The sequence below is a fragment of the Hyla sarda genome, chromosome 8 (genome assembly GCF_029499605.1).
Source record: "Hyla sarda isolate aHylSar1 chromosome 8, aHylSar1.hap1, whole genome shotgun sequence".
In the NCBI taxonomy this organism is placed as follows: domain Eukaryota; kingdom Metazoa; phylum Chordata; class Amphibia; order Anura; family Hylidae; genus Hyla; species Hyla sarda.
In genome coordinates, this window is record NC_079196.1 from 194,381,853 (window position 1) to 194,390,020 (window position 8,168).

The window sequence follows — 8,168 nt, forward strand, 5'->3', positions numbered from 1 at the left end:
GATCATGTGAACCTCCACTGGGAACTCTGGGAAGAAAAGATATGTAAAGCAACTCTCTCACGACACCCTTTTAGGTAGCTTTCCCTTAAAGTCAGTTTTGAACTCCAACCAGGAGTCTTGGAAACTGACTGGGAATGTGTGCCAAGCCAGAAATCACTGCAGAAGGAAAGAATACCCATCTGTTAACTGTTTCCTGTTGATTTCCCTTTGTCAGTACTGAGTGTTACTCTTACCTACAAATTGTATATAGTATTGCAGCTCATCTCCATTTACTACAGTAAAGATAAGCTGCAGTACCAGCCCTGACCTGTAGTTAGGCGAACCACTGTTTTTTGAGAAAGCAGCCATATTTTGTTAATCCTGGGCAAACCTCTTAAAGAAACACTAATCTGCTATCTAAAGTCTACTATATCCTCATTGGCTGTGTAGTTGAATCTGTTGTTTGTTGCACACAACCATTTTGGGCCTTCAAAATGTGACTATTACAGGAAATCTAGAAACTTATTAACAACATGCTAAAATAAATAAATATAAAATATTCATTTTTCATTTATCCCTCGTTTTGGGAAACTCCTGATTTTTTTCTTCTTCATAACTATAGGTAAATTCTAACTGTATAAACTTATAAAATATACTTTTAGCATTACTTTTATCAATATTTATATAAAATTATACGTAGTGTAATAAAAAATAAAAAAAAGGGGGCTATTACAGGAAATCTAGAAACTTTTAACCACCATGTTAAAATAAAGACATAAATGAATGAATGAATGAATGAATGAATGACTGAATAAATAAATAGATATAACAATATTATTATTATTATTATTATTATTAATAATAATAACACTGCTACTACTACTAATAATAATAATTATGTTCATTTTTCATTTATCCATAATTTTGGGAAACTACTGATAATTTTTTTTTTACATAACTATAGGTAAATTATAACTGTAGAAACTTATCAAATATATCTTTTATCACTACTTTTATCAATATTTATTCTTTATTGTACGCAGTGTAATAAAAAAAAGTGGCTATTACAGGAAATCTAAAAAAAACGAATAAATGAATAAATAAGTAAATAAATATACTAATTAATCAATAATAATAATAATAATAATAAAAATAATAATAAAAACAATAATAATGCAAATAATAATAAAACAATAATAAAAAAATAAAAAAATTATAATAATAAAAATAATAATAAAAACAATAATAGTAAAAATAATGATAATAAAAACAATAATAATAAAAAAAATAATAAAATAATAATAATAAAATAACAATAATAAAAATAATAATAATAAAAACAAAAATAATAATAAAAATAATAATAAAATAATAATAATAAAATAATAATAATAATAATAATAATAATAATAAAATAATAATAATAAAAATAATAATAATAAAAACAATAATAATAATAATAATAAAACAATAATAATAAAAATAATAATAAAATAATAATAATAAAAAATAATAATAATTTATTATTATTATAATAGCTAAATTATAACTGTAGAAACGTAGACAATATACTTTATAGCATCATTTGATATATTACATAAATATTTACATGTAACTATAAAATTATACCTAATACAATAAAATTGTAAACTAAACCACGACCCGACCCTTGATAAAACCCAGTTAGGCCTAAATGTTCAGTCTGGTGGAAAATAGATATTTTACATTGTCAACTAATTGAGTGTTTGTGATCCCAAATCTGTATAATTCTATTCAGCCGGATAGCCGTCCTTTTATTGGCACTGTATATCACCGTAGTGTCAGTGTTTTGGCAAGTAACACGATTGTCAGCCCAACCAGACTCTCCCAAAGGCTGTCTAGCAATGCTACCTTCATTAGATAATTGATGTCTCCATATACAAACTTCCATATCCCCCTCCCCTTTTCATTACACCATGGAGGAAACACAGGCCCGAGGAATGGATTACATGGCACTGTAGCTTTTTAATCTACTTTTAATGAAATTACATTGTATTTATTACAGCCGATCAATAGCACGTGCGCAAATTGGCGGAGACTCCAGTGAGTTAGTGGCGGGGACTATGACCTGCTAACCCTAGGAGCTTGTCATCCGTATAGGTATAGACAGGGAGAGACACGGGGATCAAATTGAGTTTGGGTGAATTTTGGTGTTAAGAATATGTAATATATACAAAAAAAAAATTTAAGATTTTTTTCAAATCCTTACATTTTGTTGATCCGCCATATTTTTTGATGGTTCCCAACAGGTCATGTTTTCAGGATTTTTTTTCGTTTTGTATATGTGATATATATATTGTTAGTGTATCAGTGATCTATCTAGTAGCCGCCTTCAAACTGTAGACCTCCAGCTGTAGCAAAACTACAACTCCCAGCATACCCGGACAGCCGTTGGCTGTCCGGGCATGCTGGGAGTTGTAGTTTTGCTACAGCTGGAGGTCCACAGTTTGGAGACCTAGGTGGAAGGGAGATTTATCAAAACCTATGGTGCAGTTGCCTATAGCAACCAATCAGATTGCCTGTGAAAAATGAAAAAAGAAATCCGATTGGTTGCTATGGGATACCTAGGATCTATGGGACGTCCTCAAATCTTGACCTGTTGGGAAAGCTTCAGGACTAGAGTTGAGGACCAAGCTTTAGGCCATGTTCACATGACCGAAAATGTGCGGAATGTCCGCCCCGGGAAAAAAAATCGTCTGACATTCCGCATATTTGAATGAACCGGCTGGCGATAAGAAGGCTCAAAAATGTGCCGTCTCCTAGATGATGGCAATGCGTTTTTGAGCGAAATCTGCAGTAAGAGTAGACCTGTATGCCGGAAACAAGATTCCCGCAGCAGAAACTCAGAAAGTCTGCCGTGCGCACAGCACAGCAGAAGAATACCATTGGAATCAATAGGACTCTGCCGCAGCGGGATTTTTCGAGTGGAATATTCCTGCGGAATTCCGCCGTGTGAACATAGCCTTAGACTTTCTTATGAATACATACTCGGGACAACAACAAAAATCTAGAAATGGTGGGGTTTTTAATATAAAATGGCTTCTTTGGGGAGGGGTGTTCTGGATAATGGGGGGGGGGAGTTTTTTTATGCCTCAATTTGGGACTCTAAGGCATAGTTCACACGGCGTAATTTCGTAGCGGAATCTGGGGCAAAAAATTCAGCTCAGAAAATCCGTTGCAGCAGGGTCCCATTATTTTCAATGGGATTCTGCGGCACCGTGCACATGGTGGAATTTCCGCAACTGGAACATCTTCTAGGAAATTCCGGCCTCTGTAGAATGAATGAACATGTGAATATTTTCTCTGCAGAATCGAATTTGAAAAGACATTGCTGTCTAAGGAAACGGCGCGTTTCCGATCGGTCCTAGCTCCGGTATGTTCTGCAGAATTAGAAAAAAGTCTCACATGTTAAAGTGTTTATCCAGGATTAGAAAAACTTTCACACAACCTGAGGACAGGTGTGGCTCTGTTTTTGGAAGAAATTAGCTATGTTTTTCTATTTCAGGATAAACCCTGAATAACTCTTTAATGCAATTATACTAGAAAACTATCATATATTGATAAACAAGTCCTAATGACTCCTTTTTGTAAGTTTTTTTTATAACTTTATGTGCCAAAATATAAGGGGCAAGTACAGATAAGTAGCAAAATCTATGTTACCTATAGTTAGCACTGGTCCAGTATAGTCATGTAGATTGTCAGGTCAGCTCTTCAGTAGCTTGAAAAGTGACAACCAGTTTTCTAAAGCCTAAGGCTATGTTTACACACCCAAATTTCCGTGCGGAATTCTGAATTTGAATTCTGCGCAGAGATTCCGCAGTAGCAGAGTCCCATTGATTTTAATGGAATTCTACTGTGCTGTTCACATAGCAGAATTTCCACACCGGTAACATCTGGCACAGAAATTCAAATGCCGGTGTTCGCAGACCCCACACGGAATGCATTGCTGTCTATAAAATGGCGCATTCCCAAGCAGTCCTAGCGCCGGCATGTCATGCCGGTGCCCACAGTCTGCAAAATGTCCACATGGTGATTTTTCATGCGGACATTCTGACATGTGATCATATCCTAAATGTGCACCAAGCATTAGTTGCAGAGCATGTTTAGCAAGGGGCGACAGTGAGCACCTCCACATTTAGGTTTTTGACCTTTCTTATGTCTTCGCCATTCAATTTTCCTATAAACTCTACAGTTATTTATGTATATATATATATTGTTTATGATCCAAGTGTATATAAGCAAAACTATAATTCCTAGTCTGTATATATGGGACAGGGAAAACTCAAACTATCATGTTTGTTATACACTGCTCAAAAAAATAAAGGGAACACTAAGATAACACATCCTAGATCTGAATGAATGAACTAATCGTTTGAAATACTTTCGTCTTTACAAAGTTGAATGCGCTGACAACAGAATCACACAAAAATTATCAATGGAAATCAAATTTATCAACCCATGGAGGTCTGGATATGGAGTCACACTCAAAACCAAAATGGAAAACCACCCTACAGGCTGATCCAACTTTATGTAATGTCCTTAAAACAAGTCACAATGAAGCTCAGTGGTGTGTGTGGCCTCCACGTGCCCGTATGACCTCCCTACAACGCCTGGGCATGCTCCTGATGAGGTGGGGGATGGTCTCCTGAGGGATGTCCTCCCAGACCTGGACTAAAGCATCAGCCAACTCCTGGACAGTCTGTGGTGCAACGTGGCGTTGGTGAATGCAGCGAGACATGATGTCCCAGATGTGCTCAATAGGATTCAGGTCTGGGGAACGGGCGGGCCAGTCCACAGCATCAATGCCTTCCTCTTGTAGGAACTGCTGACACACTCCAGACACATGAGGTCTAGCATTGTCTTGCACTAGGAGGAACCCAGAGCCAACCACACCAGCATATGGTCTCACAAGGGGTCTGAGGATCTCATCTCGGTACCTAATGGCAGTCAGGATACCTCTGGTAAGCACATGGAGGGCTGTGCGGCCCCCCCAAAGAAATGCCACCCCACACCATTACTGACCCACCACCAAACCGGTCATGCTGGAGGATGTTGAAGGCAGCAGAACATTCTCCACGGCGTCTCCAGACTCTGTCATGTCTGTCACATGTGCTCAGTGTGAACCTGCTTTCATCTGTGAAGAGCACAGGGCGCCAGTGGCAAATTTGCCAATAAGCACAACCCCCACCTGTGGATGTCGGGCCCTCATACCACCCTCATGGAGTCTGTTTCTGACCATTTGAGTGGACACATGCACATTTGTGGCCTGCTTGAGGTCATTTTGCTGGGCTCTGGCAGTGCTCCTCCTGCTCCTCCTTGCACAAAGGCGGAGGTAGCAGTCCTGCTGCTGGGTTGTTGCCCTCCTACGGCCTCCTCCACATTTCCTGATGTTCTGGCCTGCCTCCTGGTAGCACCTCCATGCTCTGGACACTACGCTGACAGACACAGCAAACCTTCTTGCCACAGCTCGCATTGATGTGCCATCCTGGATGAGCTGCACTACCTGAGTCACATGTGTGGGTTGTAGACTCCGTCTCATGCTACCACTAGAGTGAAAGCACCGCCAGCATTAAAAAGTGACCAAAACATCAGCCAGGAAGCATAGGAACTGATAAGTGGTCTGTGGTCATCACCTGCAGAACCACTCCTTTATTGGCGGTGTCTTGCTAATTGCCTATAATTTCCACCTGTTGTCTGCTCCATTTGCACAACAGCATGTGAAATTGATTGTCAATCAGTGTTGCTTCCTGAGTGGACAGTGTGATTTCACAGAAGTGTCATTGACTTGGAGTTACATTGTGTTGTTTAAGTGTTCCCTTTATTTTTTTGAGCAGTGTATATAACTTATGCTTAGGTATGTGGTATTATGATTATCGTTCTCAAATTGTATATTACTAGTATCTGAACTGTCATGTATGTTTTCCAGTGTTTCTAAGTCAAGTGCTCTGTGACCATATTCTGTGCTACATTATAAAAGCACTGTGTTTGCACAATACTAGTATTTTATGGAGACATGTCATGTAACTCCTAGGGTGAATGTACCATAGGTTAAAAACCTAGGATGTCTAGGACAGCTAGTATATCTAGGCTATATCCATTTAGCCATTGCTAAAGTATACATACATCTAATGAAAGACTAACTGGCAAATTGAAAGTCCTACGATGTATATCTATATACTTGGAACCAAAAAGTCAACAATGAACTTTGCGGCTGCGTCATTTGTTTCACTATGCAGAATTGTTACCTTATTGTCATGACCGACTGGGGCGACAGGGAGAGTGAGCCTTAAGCTGTCCCTAGTAACACTCTCCCTGCTTAATTGCCCATACACCCTAAGCGGTGAATCGACAATTTGGAGCTCGTTCCTCCCTACGCTACAGTGCAGTGGTGTAAAAACAAATAATATACATAAAGAGAAACAGGAAAACTACCAGACAACCAGATATGCCAGACAGGATAAAAATACTAACAGGGCAGAATATAGTGTATAAACAAACAGTTCACAAACCGGAATCTAGATAAATGGGAGACATGGATAAATTAACAAGACTAGGTACGGTACGAGTATACAGCAGAAACCAGGAATTGTAGAGGATGAGCAGAAGAACTGAAAGCTAGAACACTAAACTGATCAGGTAACATAGGACACTGTTCACACTGGGACACAGAACAAACAAACTGGACACCCCACTCCACAAAAGGAGTAGCCATTATAATAAAGCCAAATAGACTCCACCATGTGATCAGGATGCTGACCCAGTAGGAAACAGATTTATAATACATGAAACTCTAGACCAGAACCAGATGAGTCTGAATAGACTCCAGGATACCAAACAGGAATTATTACATACAGAGCAAAAGTAACAAGCAAGACTAACACAGTGTGAACACAGACTAAGCAGAACAGACAAACTAATTCTAAAACCGACAAATGGAACAGACTAAAATCTACAATAAACAAGACTATTTAACCATGGCTAAAACTAAGATATATACAAGGTGCATGCTCAAGCAGACTTGGAAGTGTATAGCACAATAACCAGCACCAGAATGCACGAGAACTCTGAATAAAAGAGAAACACCTGAGATCTCATTGGTTCTGAGCATTAGTCATTTCCAATCCAGGGAGAATAGCAAACTGCTCAGAACAAACTAGTGTGTGAATACACACCTAAACAGAAAAATACAAAAACAAATAAACGGACATTACACTTATAGCTGCATAGTACTGTTGAAAAAAAGACACATGTCCATCAAGTTCAACCAAGGAGGAGAAGGGAAAGGGGTGAATGAAGGGGACGGGAGGTGAATAAATATTTTTGAATACGCATTAATGTTATTTTGTTGTAAGAATGTATCTAAGCCTACTTTGAAGCCCTCAACTGTTTTTGTTGTGACCAGTTCCTTAGTTTGACAAACCCCCAACCTGATATCAGCTGTGCCAAACAACAAGCTCAGCTCTACTATATCTAAGAAACTAAACACTGTCACATCTCCAGGACCCAGCTATTGTCCCCCTTAATGTATATCTATGTGGGACTTTGGTACAAAAGCAAAATGGAAGACAGATCGCTTCTCGGCCTTTTGGCTAAGATCAAGTGTAGTATCTGTTCTTATCAGTATAATATCTGATACGTACCCTATCTGGGGACCATATATTAAATGGATTTTTGAGAACGGGGGCCGATTTAGAAGCTTGCTTCCGTCGCCCTATGCATTCACCCGATATGGCAGTATCTTTGGGTACAGTGCCCCAAAAAAAACAAAATGAAAGACGGCGCTCCAAGGCGGAATGAGTGAAAACACAAGAGTTTATTCACCAATCCGGTGCAAAAAGATGCAACGTTTCAACTTCACAATGAAGTCTTTCTCAAGCACGAGTGCTTGAGAAAGACTTCATTTTGAAGTTGAAACGTTGCATATTTTTGTGCTGGATGGGTGAATAAACACTTGTGTTTTCACTAATTTCGCCTTGGAGCGCCATCTTTCATTTGTCTTTTGCATTGAATTCATGACCGTGGTTTGGCCTTGAAGACTAAGCACCCTTGGATTTATAAAGTCGGACATGTCCACCAGTCATTCTCGATATATGGGACTTTGGGGTGTTAGTAAAGGCGGAACAGACATCCCGGTTGAGCTCGAGGGGGCC

General features: G+C 38.7%; 1 non-coding gene across 1 annotated transcript; it reads left to right on the forward strand.

Moving 5' to 3' along the window:
- Positions 1-7,587: 7,587 nt before the first annotated feature.
- LOC130288406 (U2 spliceosomal RNA) lies at positions 7,588-7,778 on the forward strand. Its single transcript, XR_008847449.1, has one exon. It is a non-coding gene; the product is annotated as a U2 spliceosomal RNA (small nuclear RNA).
- The last annotated feature ends 390 nt before the right edge of the window (positions 7,779-8,168 follow it).